Genomic DNA, 25651 nt, shown 5'->3' on the forward strand with positions numbered 1-25651 from the left:
TGTGTCCTAGTTATAGCCCTGATCCTCCACCAGATCCTCAAGGGTTGCCCTGATTTTGCAAATAGGAGCGACTACTCAGGGAAACTGAGGCACATTTGTAGGTTAGAGTCCTCTCTATCCCCTCTGTCTGCAATGAGACACGTGCATCCTTGACACTGGGGAATTGGTTTAGTCTGCTGAAGCTGTAAATGAGGATTTTGTCTTTATTTGAATTTCTGCTCCAGTTCTGGAGGAGAACTCTCCTCTCAGGCTGGGGTGAGGGGAGAAGTGAGCTCAGATACCACCTCTTAGTCATAGGGGGCTGCAGAGGGCCCCTCCTTGTTTACATCTTCTCAGCTGTTTGCAAAACAGCCAGGGAAAAAGACGAAGCCCTGAGCCAGGCAGCCTGGCTGTCTCTTTAAATGCCGGGGTCTGTGTGGGAGAGGGAGGGGCCAGCTCTGGAGTGCGTGAAATTCCTGGGCTCCTCCGGCAGTCTCAGGCTCAGAGCTCAGCCCTACACATCTCCTCTCGCATGCAACTCGCTGAGAGGGAGAGGCAGCGTGTCTTCCCCTCTCGCAGCCGCTGGCATCTGGAGCCACCAGGGACCTGCTTTTCGCACCTCCAATACCCCCTCCTTTCTTCCCCGCCACTCCCTCCCAGAGAGAGAGAGGAAAAAAAAGAAAAAGAAAAAGAAAAAGAAAAAAAAAAAAAGAAAAGGAGAAAGATTCTGGAATTTGAATCTTCCCAAAGAGGAAACACCCAGAAAACTCAGTTGCTTAAACATCAAACAAACAGACAGATCCCAACTCTTCTGTTCAACTGGAAAGGTAAGATTTTGGGGAAAGACAGGCAGGCAGGATGAGAAACAACTCCAGGTTCTCGTCTGTTCTGGGAAGAGGTTGCTCTTGCTCCTGAGAGGGTAGAAGTTTTCAGCTGGGAGCGACCAACCTAGATTTTTTTTTTTTTTTGAATACTGGATTCAAGAGCCTCTGCTGACCACGGGAATGGCTTGGCAACTCCTTTTCTTTTCCATCAGTTTCTCCTGGAAGTTGGTTGGGTCTTTTTGCTTCACATGTTGGAAAAGTCAGAGAATGTTTTAGATTTATTATCTTCGTCTTTCTTTTTTCTTTTCCGAGTCCTCCTATTTGCTTGGATTATTGGTCTTAAAATGATGGGTGCTGTCACTTCATTTTGGGTAGATACTTTTTTAACATTTTGAAGCCACTTGCTCCCCACCCTCTCTTCCCTCTCCCCTTCGTGGGGAAGGGGCTGGTCAAAATGAGAAAGAGAAGGGACACTTTGGGATCACAAGAAGACAAAATCAAATTGAGACAGGGATTTCCCTAGCTGTTGAGGAATTGAGGTATGTATGTTGAGTGTATGTTGGGTTTGAATTTTTTTCTTTTTTCTTTTGGAGGGTGTGTGAGTCTGAGAATTCAGGTTGGACTCCTGTGATCTTGTTGTGACGGTGGGCACACTCGGGGAAGGTGAAAAGGAAGTGTGTTGTGCGCTCCTGTTTGGATCGCTTACGAGGGAATCTTCCTCCTCTGCCTTCCATTTGTTTATATTAATGATTTAGTAGCAGGCTTGCCTGAAAACTTCCACTCTGTGTAAGCACTGTGGGTTTTGCAAGCTCTCAGTGACCTTAAAGACTGGTTCGATGTATTGTTTTTTCAAGGCATTGTGCTGTTCCCAGAGTTTCAGCTCTTTCCCTCTCTCTTTTTTAACCACAAAACTTAACTGCTTTAGAAACATCATCCTGATGACAAGGAAAAAAAAAATGTGTCCCCAGCCCCCATCCCTTCCCAGGCCAGTGATGTAATACCAACCTATGGGCTCGGCTGCTTTGCAGGTGACTTGCCCTGTGATTACTTGTTAAAAAAAAATAAATTTCTCCCTTCCTCCATTAAATGCCTACCTCTTTGGATTTGGATGCAGAAATATCATCATGCAATGAGAAAATTATGTATTCTTTTGCGAACCATTATTGGGGTTTAGGTAAAGTAGGTTTCCTCTTCCCTGATCTTTATTTTTATTTATTTTTAAATGCAAAGGTCAGAGATCATGGAGAGCTAACCACTCGGATCAAATAAGATAGCTGATAGAGCAGGAGCTGTCTTCTCCCCGCTTCCTCCGGTTATTCCCGCTTTGGGGAGATAGCTTTCTTTCACCACCACAACCACCCCAACATTCTTAATTCTTTCTCTGCCCTGGGTCCCGAGGATGGCCCTGGGAGGGAGAGGGGCACTCCTTGTCACACCTGGAGGACGGTGTAGTTTCGGGGGTCAGATGACCGTTTGCCTTTGTGATGGAGGCTCCAATGGAAATTTGAACTCCCAGCGCGCTGGGTGACTTGGTTCCTGGGATAGTCTATCTGGGGGCACCTGGAGGTTAGTCTGGGGAGCCTGAAGAACTGGCCTTTCTCCATTTGCTGTTCTGGGTAGAGCCTCCCTTCATCGTTCAAGGGCTTCTGCATCGCCTTTCAAGTTACAATGGTCCCGCTGGTTATGATGGGCAAGTTTACCTAAGGGCTACTGGGTACGTGCCGGAAGGATGGTGGGGAGTGAGATGAGGCAAAGCTGGTATTATTATTTTTTTAATCTTCAGACTTAATCTGCCTAAGTCATATCGGGATAAACGATATTTCACATGGGTGCTAGTCGTGCAGAGATATTCCTATTGTTTGTTTTTTTGCTGTTGGTGGGGAGTGTAGTAAGGGCTCTTGGCCCATTTTCTGCAGCCCTGGGCTCAACCTGAGAGCCAGTCTTCCTGCTGGAAGAAGCGGAAAAGCTGGACGCTGGAAGTTCGCTATTAAAGTGAGCAACAGGGCTGGGTTAATTTTTTTCTTTTAAACAACTGGACTGTGCGAATGCCCTTTTCTGGAGCTTTCCAGCCCTTTCTAGTGAAATTATAATTTAAGAAAATTGCTTCTTAAGAAAGGGAGCCAGAAATCAAAGGGATTCTAGATTTTGAGAGACAGCTACGTCTTTGCTTCTCTGGTAGCTCCCTATTATTAATTATTGGGGGTTTGACGGGGGTCTGGCCTCCGTTTCTGTTGATTTCTTTTTAATGCTGCGTTTCTACTGACTATGTTGATGATTTGCTGCTTATATAAGGGAAATGATGTATCGAGGTGGATTGATGCTTGGGGTTTTGAGATCGGCTACTGAGATTGGGTGGCGGTTGGTGTGTTTGTCGATGTGCATGGTAGGAAGGTCTTTTCTTTTGGGTGGTGGGGGACAAGGGAATGGTCGGAGAATGGTAGATGAGATGCTCCAGCGAATGGGAACCTGGGGGGACATGGAGGTGAGGTCGGAAGTCACCGGTTTGCAGAATTTCTGTCCTGCATCCCCTGTTTCTCTCGCTCCTTGGAAAAAAAAGAAAGAAAGAAATCCATTATCTCTAAAAACACATTATTCCTCAATTGGCCTTTTAGAGGGGGAAAAAAAGGAGAGGGAGGGGAGGGGGTAATTTGGTGAGGGGGCTTGGTCGTAATTAGCCCACTGCTGCAAAAGTGAGATACAGAAATCCATCGGCATCAGCTTTGGGGGCACAAGAGGCAGCGGAGAGATGGGGGACGGGTTGTCAGTCTTGGATGAGCAGAGCAGCGGTGGGGTTGGTGTTTGGGTATTGTGTGTATTTGTGCCTCTGTGTGTGTGCAATTTTTTCCACCGCACCACCGATTTCCCCCTCCATCCTCCCCCAATTCTGCCATGATCTCGCCTCCTATCTCCACGCACTGTCCCCCCATCCTATACGCCCCCTCCCCCTTTCCTCCAGCCCTTTCTGTCTCCATGAGAAAAATTCTGATTCTGATGGCTCTGCGGCTCTTTTTTTTTTTTTTTTTTTTTGCAACACAACAGTGGTGCGATGGCCTTTCCTACATGCCACACGGATGCAGCCTTCTGATAGGAGGGCTAAGTCGGCACATCCACACACGCACTGGCACACGCTCTTGCACACACACACTCCTACATACGCTGGCGACCAAGGGCTTGATTTTGTTTGGTTTTGTCTCCCTTTACCTCTTTCCCCACCTCTACTTCCACCATGGCTCCTTTCCTCCTTCTTCACAGGGGGAATGCAGTAATGTTAGAGCTTCATCCTCTGCAACCGCTCTCTTCTTTCCTTTCGCCATTATTCTTTCCCGAAAGCTGTGGTGTGTCGCAGTTTCATAGGATTAGCATGTTGGAGAGTCTTTGGGGGAGGGAACCTCATGAGGAGGGAATTGGAATGGGGGTAGATGACATTAATGATTTTTTTTTTATTTGGCCAAATAAGCACCCGGTGATAATGATCCAATTTAACCATCCATGAAATCTATGTTTGCGGCACATTGGAGGAAGGTTGCAGGGGAAAGCAGGGTCGGGACTGGGTTACCTCTGGGGAGGTTTGATGCCTGGAGAGTAGACACAGCCCCCTCCCCTTGCACATGGGTACACTCTCTCACACACCCACCACATGCAGCCCGATCAGTGGGCTGTGTCAAACCAGAGGGCACTGCAGAATATCCCAGCGACTCATGGTGGTTCTTTGGGAGGATGGAGCGATGTCTTTGTCCTACCCAGCTCTCGGCCGTAGAGATGATGCTGGGGCTTGACATTTTTGGTCGGCCTTCATGCTGCCTTTCGGATGGGGGCTGGAAGGGTGTCTGTGTTTCGTTAAACAGCGGTGTGCCTCCAATCGGACTCCATGGGATCATCAGCCTGCTGGGTGGTTCGGGCCGGAGGCTGCCTGCCTTTTTGTGCCGTGTGACTGTGTGTGTTGGATGTGTACGGAAGAATGGCTCTGGAGAGGTGTGGTGGCAATCGGGGGAGACGGGCAGAACGCAGGGGTGGGTAGTGGGGGGACAGGAGAATGAAGTCTTCAAGGTAGTTGAGAAGACGGTAGAGGGGGAGAAACTGCTGCTGTCTCCAGCAGGAAGCCTCAAATGAGATCCCCACACGTCCACCAAGCAAGCCCGTGGGCGGGTGAGCTCATGGATGATGGGTGGGCGGATGCAGACTGAAGGGGGAGAAGGGACAAGGTGGGTGAAGCTGAGGGCTTTCCCTGCGCCTCGCCAGAGCTCTGGGCTGAGCTCCGAGGACAGCCCTCCTCTCCCGGACCAGCCTTCTTGGGCAGCATGGCCTTGGAGGCTGCAGCCCAGAGGAGCGACTGCCCTTGGCCGTGAGAGCAGCTCCAGCCCCTGTTCTCCCGGGCTCTGGCTGCCTTCACTACAGACGCCATTTTCCCTTCTCCTTCAGCTAGCACTGTGTCCCTCTTTATTAGCAATTGTAAGTGAAATTGGAAAACATTCTGCCTAAAAGAAAAATTTATGTATCAGAGCAGAATGTTGATTATCTCACCTTTCTGGCGTTCTTCTCCCTTCCTGGAGTTGACCTTGAAGAGTTAGGGAGAAAGGGTTACGTCATTGCCAAAGAAAGGGGAGAAATGGGGAGTTGGAAGCCTCGGGGTTGCATTGTGGCAAAACCAGAGAAGAGCTTGCTCTTGGGATCCCCTGACCTTGTTCTCCTTACACGACCCCTCCAATGGGGATGGGAGACTTGCAAAAGGGTAAGCACCCTTTCCAAAACTCCTTGCCTAGAAATGCACCAACTGGGTGTATCTCTTCCTACTGTGGTCAGGCCCCATGTCCCCCAAGTATGTCCCAGCTGGGGAAGAATGGTTGCACTGCAGCTCTGACCCTTGAGGGCCAGCTCCAGCTGCTCTGCGGATAAAGTAAGTGCAGCTGTGTGGCAGGCCAGCCGCAGGTGGCTGTGCTGGGCATGGGGCATGGGCTATGCATGAGGCCAGCTCTTGGCCCCTTCTTGTAGGTCATAACCCAAATGACATCTCCTCAGATAGGCATTTTCTAATCTGCTCTCTTAAAGAGTCCTCAGTCCTCTGGCTGCTGTCCTGACCATTATTCTGTCTTTAATTTAATTGGTAATCACTACTGAGTATTATATATTCTTTAATTTAATTGGTAATCACTACTGAGTATTATATATCAATAGATCTCATCTGTTCCAACTCTAGAATGCAATCTCCATGAGATCAAGGACTTGTTTTGATTCATTGCAGTGTCCCCAGTACCTCAGACATTTCTTGGCACATAGTAGGTGCTCAACGAATATTTGCTAATTTGAGGAAAGAACCACATGGATTTGGTGTTGGAGTTCTTTCTTCTGTAGCACCTTGGGACCTGTTTTCAGGGATAGCTGAACTTTCCTCTGACTGTCTTAGCTCTGCTTTCAAGTTCAGATGTGTTGGAGGAACTGCAAAGTGCTGAATTTAGAATTCAGTAGGAAGGTGTTCTACAGTCTCAGAGTCCCTCTGGCTCCTTCACAGGCCCTTTACAATTAATAATCATCATCATTGTTGTCATAGTATAGAAAAGGTGGTGATACAGGTAGTTACCACATACCAACTCCAGCGCCAAGTTTCTTTCATATGCTCTGTATTATTTAATTTCTCAAGCAACTCATTGCAGTACAGTTGTATGGCCTGCTTTGTGGACAGGAGACTGAGACTCAGATAAAGTAACCTGATAAAACGGCAGATCAGGACTTGAACTCAGATTTGTCTTATTCCAGAGTCCAAGATCATGACCCTTAGGTTACCCCATTAGAGGTAAAGGTGGGGTGAGCCATCATCTCACTCAGAAAACCAAGGCCTAGGGGATGACATGGTTTGTGGGGAGTCAGAGGTGACGTTTGAGGCCCAGAGGAAGCTGGAATTCAGGTTTCCTGGCTGCCATGCTACTGTTGCTTTTCCTGCTTCCTTGGTATGAGGGGAGTGAGGTCTTGGTGAGGTTGGTAGGTAGGTGTGCCTCTGAGGAGGGCAGAGGCGACTCCAGCAGAGCTGAGGGACTCCAGAGGAAGACATTTGTTTCAGGGTTTTGTGGCTAGAAGCATCCTGGTGGACTTCATTCCAAGGTCACCGGTCAATGAGTGCTGGTCAAGGTCATCCTCTGAAGGTGTTGCAAGAAGGGACCTCAGTGTGTGTTGGGGGTTAAGGTTGTTATCAAGGACACTGTCAGATGCAGCAGGGGCTCCATTCAGATATGCAAGCACCTGGCATCTGGATCCTGAGGACCTCCAGGCCTGTTTTCTCTCCCAGCTGGCTTAGCCCTGGTTTCTCAAGAAGGGAAGTGTGGGCCCAGACTCTGGCCCAGAGTCTTATTTCAGTTTTCAGAGACTGGTTGGAGAGAACGATGCTATGAAATGTGGGTGAAGACCTTCTAAGGGTCTTTTCATCCCACCCTAGGTTGACCTTGACCTTGAATGAAGGAAGAGCTAGACTCCCTAGTCAAGTGCTCTGTATTCTTTGGTGGACTGGGGTAAAGAGGGAGGCTAGGGAAGGGTGAGTCTGAGAACGAGGCAAGTCATACCTTTTGTCAAGAACCTGAAGCAGGGGGTGGAGCGGGTTCTGTGTGACCTTGGGATAGCATAACCAGATGCCCTGATTTGCAGACAGTTCCTGTTTAAGCCTATGTCCTCGTGTAATTATTAACTCTCGACGGTGTCCTGGTTTGGATGATAAAATATATGACCATCCTTCTTTGAGATGACATCACCCACTTTCTCTTAATGGGACGGAGAAAGGAAGGTGGAATGCTAGAGAGGGAAATCCAATTTCAAGGCAAAAAGGTGGTGGGGGATGGGGCCTTTCACCAGCTAGACTTCTACTTGCCCTCAATTTCTAAAGGATTGAGACCTGGGTCTTGTAACTATTCCTACTACCAACCAAGACTCTTACTACTCTCTTAACTACTCTTCCTCTAGCTAATGCAACTAGCTGACATTTGGCTCCTGACTCTGTACCAAGTACTATGCTCAGCACTTTATTTGTATTATTTCACTTAATCCTTCAACAACCCTATGAGAGTGGGACTATTATTACCTGTGTCTTACAAGGAAAGTAACTGAGGTCCAAAGAGGTCAGGTGACATGTTCAAAGTCACTCTGGTTGGAAGCAGCAGGCTTGTCTTTGAAGACTCTGACCTTAGCCACCATGCCATCCCTGCTACATGATCTGTCCTTTGCTGGTCCTGGTCTGGGAACTTGATTCTGAGAGCTGGCCCCTGGGCCAGGCAGTCAGATTCACCACTCTGGGGCTTGCTGAGGCTGTTGCTGCCTGTCTGAGGCAGCTTGGGTTTGGGGGTGGGAGGTGCTGTCCCAGCAGTGGTACTGTCTAGTTGCCTTATTTGGTGACACTCTGGAAATTTGTTCTCTGATATCTCAGTTACTTTATTCCTTACTTCAGGCATGGTGTCTGAGGAGAGTTCAGATAGTCTGGAATGGTTGTGGCTGGTCAGAAGGTGGGGAACCTGAAACCCTAGTCCTGTTTTACTCTGTAGTCCTGGGCCTTAGTGGGTTTCCTGCTCTGTGATCCTTGCAATGTAATTATCTAGCACCTGCCATTAGCAGAGCATTGAGTTCTGCTCTTTCATTTAGATTGGCAGCATCTTCATTTGATCAGGAAGTTGGTGGTCAGAGGGGTTAAATGCTATGTTTAGGATCATTCAGTGAGATGATCTTAGCAAACCTGAGATCCACACTTGGGTCTGAATCCAGAGACCTTGTACTGGGCCATGGAGAAGATGGGAAAGGAGGTGGAGCATCTACATGGGGGTTGAAGAAGACCCTCAGAAAGGTCTTCAGATCAGCTCCTGAGAGATGAGGGCTGGACATGGCTTAGGGGAGTCATCATCCAATTCAGCCACCCCTGAATCCCCTTCCCTCTCTGCCAGCCAGGGCAAGACAGCTGCTGATCTCAAATTTGGATGAGCATTGATTCTGATCTGGAGGGAAGGAGGAAAAGGGACCATCCATACCCTCACCCATGGGCTGTCCAGGAGTTACCTCTTTTCCCGTGCAGCAGAAGTAAATGCACCAACAATAAATCCATCCTAGATACCCCTGCATCAGAGGGTAGTCTGCTGCCTGGAGACAGGAAGAGAGCATGTTCAGAGGGAAACCATTGGGAACTCCCAGGCTGGAGGGCTCCAGGGAGGAGGAGGGAACTTTTTCTTGGTTGAGAGGCAGGGAATAGAGGAGTGTTTTTCTGACTGAGGGGCTGGTCTGAAGCCCCCAAGCTGAGCTGCATTAGCTCCATTGCAGTCCCATTGAAGACTGTGTTTATTTTTCCAATAATGTGTTAATTAAACATCGATTTCCGGGTGGAGGAGAGGGAATTGGATTGCCAGAGCTAAATGGAGTGAGGCAGATGGGGAGCGGTGAGAGGGGTCCCCAGCTGGAGTCAGCATTCTTCAGGATCCCCCCAGAGGGGCGGGGGAGCTGGGGCTGTTGCTTTCCCTGGCTCCCAATTCGCAACCATCAACTTCCCAAGAGCCTTTGGGAGGCATCTTTTCTACCCCTTGGCTACCAGGGTGGATGGAGAGGGTTAGTGTAGAACCTAAATGCAAGGGGAGGAATTTAGGTTCCACGCTAAATTCCCCACCTTCTCCAGCACCTTCCGTTTGTGGAGTAACTGTGCTAGGCTGTGTGCTCAGCTCTCAAGTGGGAGCTCGTTGGTTCTTTAAATGGAGGTGGGTCCTTCTGTAATTCTACTTTGGAGACCAGAAAATGGCGGCACAGAGAAGTGGCAAGTTCACAAAGAGTTGACAAGGCTAGAACTGAACTGATCTGAGGTTGGCAGAATAGCCACTGAAGGGTGTAAGCCCCTTTAACTGAAAAACCAGCATAAATGATACATCCAACAGCAACAAAAGAACCATTTGATGTTTAGATGGAGCTTTTACTATGTGCCAACAATGGCATCAAGTGCTTTTTACATAGGGTTGGGAGGACTCAGTGGGTCAGTATTAGGTAATGCTCTTCCCATTTTACAGATGAGGAAAGCATGGCTTGGGGAGGTTCACTGCCCTGCCTGAGGTTGCAGAGTTGGTAAGTGGTGGAGCTGGGATAGAACTTTGATAAAGATGGCTTTGAGACTTCTTTACAGCTGTGTTTTGTTGTCTCCTACACACCAAGGCTATGGATCTTGGCTCAGAAAATTGGAGATCTTAGTATGAACTCTCTGACCAGATCCTGGGCCCCAGAAATCTCAGGATCTCGCAGTGTGGGCTGCACTTCTGAGCCCATGCCAGCTTAGGCAGGCTCTGGTGGGGAGAAGACTGGGCTGTGGTGTTTGTAGTAGTTGGAGGTGAATGATAAGTTAGAGTCGTAATTCTCATACTTTGCTGCAAAATTCTGAATGCAAGTTGCACTTCAGACTAGTTATATTAGAAGTCTTACGTGCAAGATCAGAATGTCAATATATTGAAAGCTCTCCAGGTTTGCAAATCAGTGGTTTAGAAGAGCCTTTTCTGTGAAGCATGTGGCAGGAGGCTGGGACAGCTTCTTGTTTCCAGAGTGAGGTAAGATGTGTGCAGGTAGTTGATATCCAGCAGGCGATGCTTATATCCACCCATTTTTCTTCTCATTAGAGTAACAGCTTTCAGACTGGTATGCCTCGAATGTCTCTGAAGCTTTGCTCAATGCATCTCCCCAGACCCCACCTGCAGATCTGACTAAGGAGTTCTGGGGAGGGACCTAGGAATCTGCATGAGAAGCAGGAACTTTCTATGGCTGGGTGAGGTAGTGCTACCCAGGAGTCAGCCCCACCCCTGTGGTTCCAGCACTTGTGAAGTCCTCTCTCCTTGGTGGGGTGGAAGAGGGGAGGTTGTGTCTGCTGTGGCCACTTGTTGCTCTATGAGGTTTGGCCTCCTTTGCTCTGAACCAACTCTTCATTAATGCTACTGGAAGGCCTGTTCACCTGGCCTGTGTTCTTCTGCCACTGCAGTGCCTTGTGCGGTGGGAGGAGAGGATGATCGCATCCTGGAAATTCAGTAGACTCCCTTCTCAGGTTTAAAAAAACATCAGAGTAAATCTCGGCACAACTTGAGTGTCGAGAAGCCTGTCAGCAGCCGCCATCCTGGGGCTTCCCCCAGGGATCGGCAAAACAGCTTCTCTGGGGTTCATTTTAAGCTTTTCTTCCAAAGCTGTCAGAAATAGAGAATAGTTGGAGCCTCTCAGAGCTGGAAGGGACCTTGGCTATCATCCGTGCCAACGCTAATATTCTATTCATTTTTTCATTCATTGATTCATCCAACAGATATTTATTAAACACCTACTATATCCAGGCACAGTACCAGGTTCTGGGAAGGCAGCCACATTCATGGGAGACATTTGGTTTATCCCTCATAGAATTTAAGCTTGGGTGGAAAGGCAAACAGACAACACAAGTATATAATTACACATTATGATGAGTGTTCTGAGGGAGAAGTACTGAGAATTACTGAGACCTAATTTAGACTGATGGGGACAGGGGAGAATGACAGCTGAAATTTATGAAGAGCTCACTCTAGCAGACCCTGTGTTGTGTCTGCACATGTGTCACCTCATTTCACCATCAGTCCCGGAGGGAGGTCCGGCTATCATTGTTGCCTTGGTCCAGAGAGGAAACTGAGGAATGGAGAGGCACCCCGGGATGAAACTCAGGCCTGTCTGACACTCTCGTTCCTTCTTTCTAACATCTTTCTTCTTTCGGGCAGGGAAAGGTGGCCCTGAGGAACTTTCATGTGGCTGACCAAGGTGGGGATGGAGGTGGTTTAGGGTGGGAAGAAAGCAGAGAAGTTGAGGCAGAGAATGTGTGTGTGTGTGTGTGTGTGTGTGTGTGTGTGTGTGTGTGTTGGGAAGTTGTTCTCCAAAGGTTCCAAAATTCCAGCTAGACGGGAGGAATAAGTTCCAGTGAAGCATTGCCCGGCAGGGCGACCGTTGCTAATAACCATATGTTGTATTATTAAAAAATGCTGAGAGTGGTTCTTGGGTGTTCTCCTGCAAAATCACTACAGGAAGCAGCCCTTATGTTAATTAGCTCGATGTCACCATCCCACATTGAACGTAGACTGCAGAACACCGTGTTGTATGTCGGTACATGCGATTTTATTTGTTGATATAAAAAATACTAAGTAAATTTGGAAAAAAAGAAAACCCAGGGAAGTTAAGAAAGTACTGATAATCCTGGCCACTAGGGAGCTCTTAGATGCAGCCACTGTATAAAGCGCTTTGTCAACAGTGTCTCACGGAGTCCCCTCGGAGACCAGGAAAAATAGGAGCGCTCATCCCCCTTCGGCAGGTAGGGGAGGTGAGGGGGGAGAGGCGCCTGGTGGGGCAGAGCCCTCTGTGGGCAGGGCCTCTGGTCTCTGGGCTTAGTCTGTGAGATGACATTGTTCTCAGACCTAGGCTGTCTGAATGTTGCCCTGTCTGGGTGTGTGGACCTTGTTTGTTAGGAGGTGCTAATCACGAAAGGGTGGAGGCAAGGGGGGTTCCCCCAGGGTCACAGGCTTGCTGGTTTTGGGCTATGGAGAACCAGAGGAATGATGGAACAGGGGACCACTTTGGGGCACGGCTGCTCCTTTCTGCTGCCGTGATCTCCCGTTTCCTGCCCTCTGGCAAGGACCAGACTTGTAGGCCAGCCTTGTAGGTTGGTTGGCCCAGGAGCCCATAGCCAGTGACCTCAGGTGACTGGACTCTGTCCCTCTTCTCTCCTCCTGCCCTTCATCCCTACCTGCTGCTGGTTAGTGAGATGCCTGTCCTCATCCTCTCCATCATGTCCCCCTGAACACACTTCCTACCTGTTCCCCTCAGGTTTCTGCTGTCTGGAGTTGTGTTGTCCTAGACTAACTCCAGCTCACCTGCACTAAGCAGATGTTGAGGGGAGGCAGGAAGAAGTACCGGGCCCCAGGCTATGGCCTTGGTCTAGAACCAGCGGCAAGAGGCAGGAAGATGTGGAAAGAGAAAGATGATTTAATGGGGTATTGATAAAACATTCAATGCCTCAAAGGGGCCAGGGTATGGGAATCCATATTCTTTCTTAACCTGCAGGTGAGCAAGTCCGACACGAGGACGGTCTTCCATGGGATGGAGACTCTGTGGTGTCCCGACTGGATTCTCTTCCAGGGTCAAAGGGATGGTTCTGGCAAGGGAGAAGCTAGAAGTGGACATGCTGACTTTTTATCCGTTTTTCTCCAAGTCTTGGGGTGTGTTAGTCAGCTTTTCATTGCTGTGACCAAAATACCTGACAAGAACAACTTACAGGAGGAAAAGTTTATCTTGGTTCATGGTTTGAGAGGTCCACAGTTCATGGTTGGCCAGCTCCATTTCTCTGGCTCGGAGATCATGGTGGAGGGTGTGGTGGAGGGAAGCTGCTCAAATCATAACAGCTGGGAAGCCGAGAGAGAGAAGGAGGCAAACAAGACATAAAGGACATGCCCCCAGTGATCCACCTCCTGCCGTCACACCCACCTGCCCGCGGTTACCACCCACTCTGTCCACTCAAACTAGGATGGACTGATTAGGTCACAGCGCTTGTAATCTAATCATTTCACCTCCGAACATTCCTGCAGGGAGCTTTGGGAGGACACCTCCTGTCCAAGCCATGATGTGGGGTGATGAGGACTGCCTCTTTACTGGGCTCTGCTTCTGACAAGGCTAACACTTGAAAGCAATGGCCTGATTCTCCAGATTTCTGAAATCAAGACAGGAAAGGGAGGGCGGAGCAACTTTCTGCAAGAGGGGACAGAGTTAGTGGGAGGCCAGCAGGTTGTCTTGTGTGTGTGCTGTGGAGTGTGGGGGACAGTCTTTTTTTTCTTTTGCTTTTGTGTGTATGGTCATTGTTATTATTTTTATAACAATTAACTGCTTATAAAAATGACTCAGTGATTTTTTTCTCACAGCAAAATAATAAATGTGTGTCACAGAACATTTAGAAAATACCAAAAATGAAAGTAGAAAGCCACCTATCCATCTTCCCTCCAGAGATAACCGATGGGAGAATGCTGGTATCTATGTTTCCAGCCTAATTTCCAAGCATCCGCCATCCGGGCTGTGTTATTTTGTTTTTAAAGAAGTTCATTCACTCATTTAACAAGTACTAATTGAGCGCCCACTCTCTGCCCGGCACTGAAATCACATCTTGGAAGCTGTCACACTAGCCTGATTTTCCACTTAAAGATGCATCACGAACACTTTCCCACAACAGCCACTCATGTCTTTGAGCTTCCAGATTTAGATTTTGGGTGTAATGAGGCGGTTGGCAAAGTTTGGCATCTCAGGTCCTCTGTCTTAAGAAGGAAGGGGAGGCTGCCCAGCTTCCCTTCCTCGCACCTAAGGCAGCACCATGTTAAACTCCTTGGGAAAAATGTGTCCTTTTTACTCAGGAAATAAGGAGGGGAGAGAGGAGGGCTTGGACATGAGAAAACCCATGCCTTCTATTTAGAAATAGAATCTGGAATTTCTCCAATGTGACGGGTTTGGAGAGGTGAAACTCCATTCTCCTCATGGACTCTAACACCTTGGGGAGTGGGTGGAGCCCTAGAACATGGTTATACCACCTGCTTCCCGGGTGAGATGAGGGCCAGGTAAATTGCCTGAGGATGCATGGGAGGTTGGTGGCAGAGCTGCGACTGGAGCCTGGGTTGCTGAATGAGGGAGAGGGGCATAGACAACTGGGGCAGATTTGATAAAGGTGGTAGAGCCCATGCTGGGTGCGTGGTGGGATACTGACCTTGCTTGAGTTTGGATACAAGCTTAAGAGATTTGTGATGTAGATTGGATTCCATCATTTCTCAAATGCACATCTGCAGTTCCACAGAGGACTGGGATATGAGAGGGATGGGGAGGGAAGTGCCCTCTGTAAGCCCATTGCCACTCATGGACTAGCTGGTACAGCGTGGGCTTCCGCAAATCCAGGGCTACCGGTGTCTATTGGGTGCTCTTTGCCCAGGACATCATGTGCAGTTCTGGGGATCCAGAGAAGAGAGTCAGTTGACATTCTGTAGTGAAGGATCGTGTGAATGCGTGCAAGCACTGCAGGAGCCTTGGCTCCAGGAGAGAAGGAACACAGGGGCTTCCATGGAAGGCTGGCCATGACTTCCTGCCAGGGAAGGAGGTAAGAAGACTTCAACCAGGAAGTGGGATTTAAGGAATGATATTAGCAGCAGCTGGGGAGAGGAGGACTGAGGATGAGATGCTGAGGAAATAGCATCAGGATAGGGGAAAAGAAAGTGGCAGAGCTTCGATACACGGGGTGTTAAACTTCCTAGCACACAGGTAGAGGGCTGATAGGAGATGGGGCTAGCAGTATGTTTGGGCAGGACTTGTAGGAACTCAAATGGTAGGTATGTCCATCAGGATGCTCTCTGTCACAGAAATCCTGACTGCATCTTGCATAGAGGGGTTTTTAGAGGGTGAGTTCCCATAATTAAAATGCCAGAAAATGAATCTCAGCTTCAGTTCAGCCTAGGGATGGTCACAATTTTCAAGACCTCAGGCTGACTCTGCTCAAGATGGAAGAGTGAATCTGCAACTCTGGGGCTCATCCAGCACCTTCAGAGAGAACTCTACCCTTGTCTCTGAATAGCAATCTTGGGCTTGATTTTTGGTTGTGCAAACTTAGGTCACATGTCCCTCTCTGAACCAATTGCAGCAAGATGACCCTGGAGCTGGGGTGGAGCCAAACCATCCCACCCACAGGGCTGCTACTCCATGGTAGGCCTGGAATGGATGCTGGAGAGTGGGCAATGGCATTTCGACTGCAGACTCTGTCCCTGATAGAGCAGTAGGGTGGTGGGCTCACTTTTGTTGCAGGAGCGGAACTTCAGAGGCGGGTGGTCACTGGATTTGGCAATCAGGGGTAGGGAGGACATTGCCTGTCTCACATTGGCTCTGTGCCCTCAGCAGAAGCCACCAAACTGGGCCATTGAGCTAAGTCCAGAATATAGTCCACGTGGGTGTGTCTGACTCATCCTGGCACACGGGCAGGAAGGAGGAGAGGCAGAGCAGGAGGGTAACTACAAAGGACTGAACCAGGCTTCATCTGTCGACATTGCTCTCCTGTGGCTTTTGTCATTGTTCAGAGAAAGGGGCTGAGGATCTGTTAGGGAAGCCTGAGGGTTGGTGCTTTCTGCAAAAGACCTCTAAAGAGCCTGTGGCTTCCCAGGCAGAGCCTGAGGTGCAGGAACCTGCGTTCATGCTTTGTGGATTTGAGTTTTTTAAAATTCTTTTTGCAGCCTGTACATGCTTGGTTCCTCTAGTATCGGCTTTGATTGATAGGTGTCTTTGCAACATTACCAAGTCCTTGGGGATCGAATGTCTTCAGAATTGCTGCGCTGGTTTCCATTTGGATTTAGCTGGTCCTTGCTGGGCCATTATGTGCTCTGGACTGTGCTTGGAGAATTAATTTGCTTTATGCCTCAAAGTCAATAGGATGCTCTTTGTTTCTACTCTTTAAAATGGAGGTAGAAGTCTTTTTGGTAGGGAGTCCCACTCTGCATTGGCGAAGAGGGATTTTCTACCTTGGTTTTATTGAAGTGTGGAAAATTGAGCAGGAGTGGGGGCTGAAGTCACAGGGTGGTAGGGACATGACAGTCCCTGATTTCAGATGTTACCCAGGTCTGAACTGGCTGTAGGGTGAGCCCTAGATTTTGGAATTCTGGCAAAGATCCCAGGGATTGTTTGGATCAGGTTTGTCATCAACCCTATGTCCTAGGACACCTGGCTTTTAAATTACATAAAGTAGTCACAGATGCCCTACTGTGTGCTAGGACTCTCTTAGATGTATGCCTGTTGCTCATTTTGAAGTGGCCCTAGTTGGCATCGACAGTGAAGCTCAGAGCCCTCCAGGGACTCCTTGGTGTATACACTGTGCTCGAACTTTCCATGTGCTCCCCAGAGCCTCATGATGGCTCACAAGGCAGGGATTAGAGCTCTCAATTTACAGATGAGATAAACAGAAGCTCAGAGAGGTTAAGTAATTTTCCAAAGGGCTCTCAGTCAGTAAAGGAGATGTAAATCCCAGAGTTTTTGACCCCAAAGCCTGCAGTGCTCTGGGTTTCAAGATATGGAGGGAAAGCATGGGCTTTGGGGTCACTGGTGCAGTCTTGGTGGTAGCACCCACTTTTCATTTACTAGTTACATTATTATTTCACTTCCTGAATCTACATGTCATTCTGTATAAATCAGAAGCAATTGTAAAATCTTCATAGTTGGAGATGGCTTTGAATCACATGACTTGTCCAAGGTCATCTAACTACTGGTTGAGACAGCCAGGACTGGACCTGCATGGTCTGAAATCAGAATCCACACACTCTTCCACATTCCACGTGAGGTTGTGGTTCTGTGTGGTGTCTAGGAGCCTTGGCTGCAGTGATCATGATGGTGGTAATCATTACTGTGATTCTTGGACTACAAAGATTTGCTTCTGGTGCTGAATGGAAAAGTCATGAAGATTTTCTTATCATCTCTCCTTTTCCTCCTGGTATCTCCACAGGATTTTCTTGGGAGTAGGGACTGATAAAGTAAAATAGGGCTAAGTGGAAATGTGAGCAGTTAGTGTCTCAGGGTTTGGGGTGTGTGTGGTACAGACTGGGGCAGGTGGTAGATGCCTCATTGGATAGCTGAGTGGAATGTGCTAGCATCTTCCAGGTGTACTATGGAGGAAAGAGAGTCCCTAGGTGGAACTGGGGAACTTGGGTTACAACTTCACTAGCAGCTTACTTTGTGCTTTTGGACTCTTCTAAGATGAGTGTTTAGTAAATTAGTGCATAGCCAGCACCCATATACCTTTTGGCTGATATTGTCATTTTATTTCATGAGATGGAATTTGATTTCTCATGATTCCTCAGCTAATAAGCATCAGACTCTTAAAAGATTCTAGTTTAATCCATAACAGATGAGGGAAACTGAGGCGTAGAGGCCAAGTGATTCTCAACCAGGTTTGCATGATGGGAGGGACCTTCTGAGATCAAGGTCACGGATCTCCAGGTTCAAGGTTCACCTTCCAAATGTAGAGCAGACCCTGGAAGTACAAGTGCAGTCCAAGGGAAGAAGCTGGTAAGACCGAGGGGCATTGGGGCTGCAGTGTTGTGTCTACACCCAGATTTCAGGGGCATGGCGGTTGGGGGTGTGTGTCAAATCAGGAAACCAAGGCAGAAGTCTATGCATAAGTGTTAGACAACACTCTGGAGCCAGATGCCATGGACGCTTGAGCAATGGGGACACTGCAGACTTCATAAGTAGGTGGGACTCAGCTTCCCGAACAAGGAAGATACAGGCTGCCATGGTCATTGAATTTTTAGCCATGTGGCTATTATAATCTGGATTTCTTAAGGCCTAAGACATGGGCTATGGAATCAGAGGAAGTCAGGTATGAATGTGAGTCTGCTGTGCGTGTGCAGACTCTGGGTTAGTTATTTCCCCTCAGAATTTGATTTGTCATTTGCAGAATAGAAATAAAATCACACCTACCCCATAGATTGGTTGGGAATATTAAATGAGGAATTGTAGGTAAACTCCAGTACGCTCAGAATTACGTCTGAACTGGAACTCCCCCTGAGCTCAAATTTGTGTGCACACCTGCTCCATCACCATCGCTGCCTGTTGGTCTAATACTAATTGAACTCAAATCTTGCATGCCTTAGCATCTTTGATTTGGCCTCCTGTCCTGACCTGTTCCTCCCAGTTTTCTCTCTTAGAATTAGGCATCTCCACCCTCCTAGTTGCTCAGACCTAGAGTTGTTCTCTTCTCCTTTCTCTCTCTCATGCCCCAGATCTCTAAGCAAATCCTGAGGTTCTTCTTAAAACCATGACTCTGCTTCTTGTCTCTGTGGTCCAAACCACCCCACCCTGCTGCCTGGGTTACAGCAGAGACCCTGCTGATGAATGATTTCATTCATTCTGCTTTCAGTTCTCTGTGCATTTGCTTTTCCACACTGCAGGCTTAGTGATCCTTTGAAATACACATCAGGTATGTCGCTCTGCCCACACTCTCCACCCCTAGTGGGTACTTGCAAGATCCTGCCAGACGTGGCACCTTTCTCCTGCTCTCCTCTCACCATCGCTTGCTCACCTTCGGCCACAATGGCCTCAATGCAGTTCTTTAAATTCATTAAGCCCAGTGCAACTCCCAGCCTCCTGTGTCCTGGCTGTTTGTCTTCCCCAGGTCTAGGCACAAATGGACCTCACTGGGAAAAACATCCCCAAAGGTCCTTTCCCTCCCCCAGCACTCCTCTTCCTCACCTTGCTTAATTTCCACAGCCCCTAACACCATCCAACAGGTCACATGTGTGTTTTATTTTGTTTATTGCTAGTCTGGCAGGAACAGGACCTCATGCACCTGAGGGCCGGCTGGGACTCTCTTTTGTTCACAAACAGGACCTCGTAGGAGGTAGGTGAACCCCTGGGGAGTGAATGCCTCTTCTTCCTTCTTCCACAGTTCAGGTTGGTGGTACGATGGCTGCTTCTTACTGCATCCTTCAGAGTCCAATGTGACTGTGTCACCACCGGCTGTTCTCTTTCCACACAAGGCCCAGCATTTTTTTTTAAAACTCCACATCCTTTCTCATTTTTAATTGGAATGCATGTACTATGTATGTTGCAAAGCACCTAGAAAACAAGCAAATTTTAGAAAACAGAACAAGAAAATGAAAAAAACTGCTGCCCCATCTTCACACCCACTTTCAGGATTTCCGGTAGTCACAGGTCTCTTCTTGGGGCAGGGGTGAACTGGGAGGAGCATTATACAAATGGAGTGTTGCTGAGAACTGGTCACAAAGTGTAACTCTTTATTCTATGGGAGGGGAAACCAGTTTGTTTCCAGCCAGGTAAGGGTCTTGCTTAAGGGAAGTAATGAGACACTCTAGAAAAGTAAAAGGGAAATTCATTTTCCTCTTATTTTGCTTCTTTTTCAAATCACCTACTTGAATGGAACTTTCCTTAAGGTCATGAGAACTGTGTGTTTCAGTGCAAGCAGATTTATAACTAGTGGGCTGTGGGGCAGCTGCTGAAGGGCTTGTCATGTGCCAGGAGCTTTAGGCGGTACAGCAATTGAGGGAGGATAGGTTCCAAGACCCCCATGGATGCTTGAGTCCACAAATGGTACCAATCCCCATGTATACAATAACTAATAATAGAATAATTGTAATAGTAACTGTAATAAAATTGCCATCTACCCTCCTCCTGTCCTTGGTGGCTATTATTAAACAGAATAAAAGTTACATGAACATAAGCACTTGGACACTGTGACAGTCAGAGCTGATAACCAAGATGGCTCCCACGTGACTAACAGGCAGGTAGTACATACAGCACGGATACACTGGACAAAGGGACGACTCAAGTTCTGGGTGGGGCGGCACTCAGTATGGTACACAATTTAAAACTCACAAATTGTTTATTTCTGAAAGTTTTCATTTAATGTTTTTGTACTGGAGTTGACTGAGAGTTCCTGAAACCAGAAAGTGAAATAGTAGATAAGAGGAGTCAGCTGTAGTTAACTCATTCATCCCTGTGGCATTGCGAGATGCATTTTACAGTCTGGGCCTGGAGACCTAGAGAGGCTGCGTGGCTCCCCCACGTACACTTCTTCAGACTGACGGTAGACACTGTATACCCAACTACAGTGGACATGATTGTGGAGCAGTCAGCATGGAGGGGCAGGTGGAACAACGTGGAACTGCACTCAGTGGAGCTTGGGAGGAGGCTGGACTCTCCAGGGAGGAACCTCTGCCGGCATGCCCCCTCCTAGATTTTGCTCTGCTACTGACCAGACAGACCAGGAGAACCTGGCTCCACCTCTTTGGCTGGGAGGTGTTCTAGAATATCCAGTGCGGGCATGATGAAATTGTGAGTTTGGAGGTGTTACCACTGGTAAGGACAATCTTGAAATGGGGATGGTGGGAAACCAAACAACCACCAAGGCTACATTTTCTAGCCTACGACCTTTGGTAGCGAGTGCCTCCTGCAGACGGATAAGAGTTCTGGCAACGGAGGATGAACTGGAAATATTAAACTGTTTCTTCCTGTTTTTGAGCTGCGTGCCAACCTCTGAGGATCTGGTTCTGGAGACGGGGAGAGTTGCCTGGGTCAAGCTCCTGGTACTTCTGTGTAAGGGTGTCTTGAGGCCTCTGGGGAAAGATCCAGGTTTCAGCCCTGGCCCGTGTGCCACATCATGCATGTGTGTTGGTGTGTGTGTGTGTGTTTGTCCGTGTGTGTATGCGGGCAAGTGCATGAGTGCAGGGAGCTTCGCTGGGATATTGTCACATCGTGTAGGAACAGGACATGGCTCCTTGCCACGGGTCTTACCCTTGGAGTGGGGAGCGGCCTATAGTTTCATTGTCCCTCCTGAGTTTTGAGGCCCAAGAAGGAAGGAGGCTGAAAGAGTTCTTATTACCTCAGGTGGCGGCGTGGGGCTTGGGGTGGGTGGGTATTTGTATTTACACCTTTGCTGGGTAGGGAGTACCGAACTCATGGTGGCCCTGCAGAAATAGCCTCTCTGGGTTGTTTCTCAGGGAAAAAGAAGTGCTCTCAGATTTCATTCAATTCAACAAAGCTTTATTGAGCACCTACTGGTTCAGATGCCTTAGTAGGTGCTGGAGATGGAGTTGGGGCAGCCATTGGGGGCAACGGCTGGCAGCGTTGTGACGTTTTGGTGACACTGTTGAGCAGAGTTGCTGACGGGATCTGGGGAAGAGGAGAGATTGGTGTGGAGAAGCAGTCGCGTGTTGACGTGAGTAGCCTCCAGGGACCCGGCACCAGAGCCCCTTCCAGGGAGGGTGGGAGGGCTCCAGATCTCAGGGGAAGGCATCACTTATGTCACAAATGCAGGGACAAGAGAGGCCCTGGGAGGCGCCAGCCCCAGAGCTTGAACCTGGGTGCTTCTCTCTTCCTTGCCAGAGATTACCATTCACCAGCACTTTCTGATTTCTCATGAATCCGCCCCATGCCTTCTGTCTTTCTGATCTTCTCCTCCAGGTGGGACAAGAACACAGGGAGGAGAAATTAACTTGTAGAACATTTGATGAGCTGAGAGAAACTTCAGACACTATTGAGCTTGGGACCCTGGAAGGCAAACAGGTGCAGGTCCAATTCTGATGCAGTGGGTGCCATTGCCATGGACAACTTCAGCTGATAATTTTCTTTAATTATGGACTATTAATGCCACAATGATGCTCTGGAGCTTGTCTAATGTAACCTCTTGTTTTAGAGGTATTTAATCTGAGGCTCAGAGAAGTTAAGTATTGCATAAAGTCACACAGCAGTGTGACATCTGGATATAATGTTGCTTAAATGACTTAAATAACTGAGAAGTTGGATTGGGGAAGCTGGAGAAGCGCACGTAAAGGAGTTCCAGAGTGTCAAGGTAGTATAATTTAGAAATCAAAGTAGCCCAGGAGTCGGCCAGCATAGAAGTCTATGTTCTACATTCAGAATGGGCTCCCTCTTTCACTAGGGATCTTGAATATCTAATATAAATGGGACTGTAGGGGTCAAGGTTAAGTCTGAACTGGCCATAGGACTGATGTAAGGTCATTGTCAACCTGCCTTGGAAAGCCCTCCCCCAGGTGCGGGATGGCTGTGAGCTCTGCCTCATTCTCCCCTGCCTCACTGACCTGGCATCCAAGGGCCCATCTTTTGCCACTTACTACTGGACTCACTCACCCGCTGCCTCTGAGATCAGCCCAGAGGATGCGAAGGAGACTGGGGCCTGCTGCGTCCAGTCCAGTGGAGGTGCTGCCCTCTGGGTTTGGAGCAGGGGTTTGATGTGTGACCCACTCTAGTCCCCTCCCTCCTCATGGCAAGGGGTCTCTGGAGCGCTGGACTGAGCACAGTGTTCAGGATCATAGGCTAACCCCCTTGTGGTCCTGCTTGGCATTTTGATGGGCAGTGCAGTGTGTGGGTACAGCCAGCTGCAGAGTTTTCCTTTGACATTTAAAACGGAGGCCCACCTCCAGCATTCCTGAAGTCTTGCGGGGCAGAGTTGGGAGAGGGTCAGGTCTGGGAGGTCTGGCAGGTACCTTGAGGCCAAGCTCAGCCCACTGTTGGGGAGACAGAGTCCTGACTGTCACTGCACGAGACTCTTGACCTCTGATGTCTACCTGTCTGAGCTCCAGGGCACCATGGCTCAGTGGCTCAGATTGTGGATATCTAGAACGTGTGCCAAGCTAAGAGCATCGTTATCTAGGTCTGCTGGGGCTAGCCTGGGATAGTCTGGCTGCATCTGGCAGGAGAAGGGAGCACAGACTCATCTCCCTGTTGGCCTGGGACCTCAGACAGGAGGAGAGCTCCCTAAAACTGGAGGATGAAAGGAAGGGGGCGTGAGAGGTACCCGAACAGGTGAAGGGGCTCTGGGAAGAGAGCGGGGGGAGGGGCGGTGGATGCAGAGGGCAGCAGGATCTCTGTCCCCATTCTGGCCCATGCCTGACTGGACCTGCATTTCAGCCTTGAGCCCTCGCCGCGGCTCAGCCAGCAATCTCAGCCCCAGATGGCGCTGACCCCTTGGCACTGATTTGAACGCCATTTGTCTTTGTGTCTAATCTGCAACGTGTGCAGATGCAGAAGTGGCTCAATTGATGAGCTGTCTTCCGGAGCACTCGGGGGATCCTGGGAGGCTCTGTTGCTCAGACATTTCAGAGGTGTTAAGAAGCCCCTGGTGGAGATCTGCATGAGGAGGTTGATTATGACCCCCGGTCCTGGGGTTTTTCTTTTTTTGTCTGGTAACCTTGGTTCAATTGAAATAAGTTTTAAATTTCAAGCTGAGATAATGTTTAAGGACTGTGGGTCTTGAAAAATTGGTCCCTGGGAAAGCAAGGAAAATGAGCACAGGGAGGCCACCGTGGACCAGGCGCCGAGCTAGGCCTCGTCCTTGCGTATCCATCTGGTTCTTCACGGTGGTCCTGGAGGATGTGCGCCTGTCTGCTCCTTCGTTCATTAGACGCGTGTTGAGCATGAGCAGGGTAGTGTTCTAGGCTCTGAGCTAAGACTTGCGTGATGAGAGAGAGCCAGCCACAGTCGAGCAGGGAGAGGGCTGTCCTGTGGCCACGGCACCTGCTGGCGTCTTGGGCGGGAGTGGATGAGGCCAGAGTGAGGGAAGCTGTTCTGCTTCCTCTGTTTCCAGATGATGAGCCGTAGACCAGCTCATCCATGATTACCCAGTAAAAGCTTTCATTGCCTCTTCTTAGCCAGTCCTTAAAAACTATCATTAGCCTCATTTTACAGATGAGGAAACTGAACCTCAGATCAAGTAAACTTTTCAACGGTCACGTGACTGCAAAATCAGAGGTGGAATCCAAACACAGGTCTGTATGACCCACTTGGGGAGATCAGTCACATTGTAAAATGACAGGTTTGTTGTGTGGGGGCCAGGGGATATTTCCTTTCATTTTAAGGTTGTGAGAACTCTCCAGGGAATTCCATACCTTGCTCTTTGTCACTCAGGTAGAAAGCATCAGGTGGGGGCCCATACCCAGGTCTTCCATCTCCTGGCCTCTGTCCGTGACTGATGGTCGTCAGGTACCAGCTGCCACGTCACCACTACTCAGGAGCCTGCTTGCCCGTGTTTGGCCATAGAGGACAAATCCCTAGCCTTAGATGGGCTTACTTAAAAGGTACATTACCAGAAAATAGACACTCGACACCTGTTATAGGTTAGGAATTAGGCTGTGAATTAAGGAAGAACAAAATGAGGCAAGTTATTTTATTTTTCTTGGTGATGAAAAATAATTTTTTGAGGGTGCCGGAAACACTTGAGTCCACTGTCCTTCATGTGGTGGGGAGGGAAGATGGGTCAGACTGTCCTCGGCCTGAAGAATCTCAGCCCAGTTGGCCAGCAAGAGCAGGGCTTATGTAGCAGAGCTCCGGGAAGCCTCATTTGATGACTATTTATGGAATTTCTGCATGAACCAGTTACTGTGTGGCAGGTGCAGGTCATGCTTTCTTTAAAAGGTGCCTGTCTGCATGCAGCTTACCTTCAGGGACCCAGGAATGCAGATGGGGATGAAAATATGAAGGAGAAGCCGGGGGAGCTGTTAGAGTCAGTGGGACACCAGCCTTGGTCAGGGGAGCTGGAGGAAATGCCCTTAACTGAGAAATGCTCTGAACAGGAGGGCGGGTGGAAGGCTCTGATGGAAGCAGGCCTCAGAGGTCAGGGGACACCAACGAGGGCCCCATCCTCACCTGGGAGTTCCCGTTAGGCTTCCTCCAGAAGGGGAAGTCAAGTCTGCACGGAGGAGGAGGTGGTGGCTGGTATTCAGGGTTGCAGGAGGTCATAGGCAGCGTGAGCTGTGTCACTTTGTGTCATTCCCACTTGTTCTCCGTAAGCAACCCTCTCCTCACTCTCAGGAGCTGCAGAAGTGTGGCAGTTTGCTTCCGTCTGGAACTTCTGCGTTTCTTTCTTTTGAACTCCACCCTTGGCTCTGTGAATACCAACGCCAGCATATAAATTATCCAGAGGGCCTCAGCCCCAGCCAGCCAGCCTGTTTGCTCAGTAGCGTGTATGCATAATCGATACGGGAGGTTGCCACTGCTTTTAGCTGGGGTGCAGGAGAGGAACTTTGGCTTTCAGAGCTGGGCCGCACGCGCATGCAGGCGTTTATTCTCCCTTCTCCCTTCTTCTTGCTTCGTCTGGCTTCCACTTAGCTCTGCAAAGCTGTGTGGTAGGGTACTGCGGGTGGACTGTCGTTCCTGATTCCGTCCTACACGCTCACATCCGGACTTTGGAGGTGCTTGGTTCTGCCCCAGCTTGACCTGGAGAACGCCTGGCCGTGGCTGGTTGGCCTCTCCCTCTGCTCTTCCTCGTGCCCTTCTTGGCACTGCCAGGACTTCTGACCACTTCTGATGTCTTCAGGTCTTGG

At 49.0% G+C, this 25651-nt stretch overlaps 1 protein-coding gene across 9 annotated transcripts in view; it reads left to right on the top strand.

Annotated features, from left to right (window-relative positions):
• Positions 1–492: 492 nt before the first annotated feature.
• Nrxn3 (neurexin 3) overlaps positions 493–25651 on the top strand; it is a 1546128-nt gene continuing 1520969 nt past the window's right edge. For all 9 annotated transcript variants that reach the window (XR_007107214.1, XR_007107215.1, XR_007107216.1 and 6 more), the window contains exon 1: positions 493–806. The gene's annotated coding sequence lies outside the window, so the exon portion shown is untranslated. The remainder of the gene's footprint in view (positions 807–25651) is intronic.

Source organism: Sciurus carolinensis, chromosome 2 (assembly GCF_902686445.1).
Source record: "Sciurus carolinensis chromosome 2, mSciCar1.2, whole genome shotgun sequence".
In the NCBI taxonomy this organism is placed as follows: domain Eukaryota; kingdom Metazoa; phylum Chordata; class Mammalia; order Rodentia; family Sciuridae; genus Sciurus; species Sciurus carolinensis.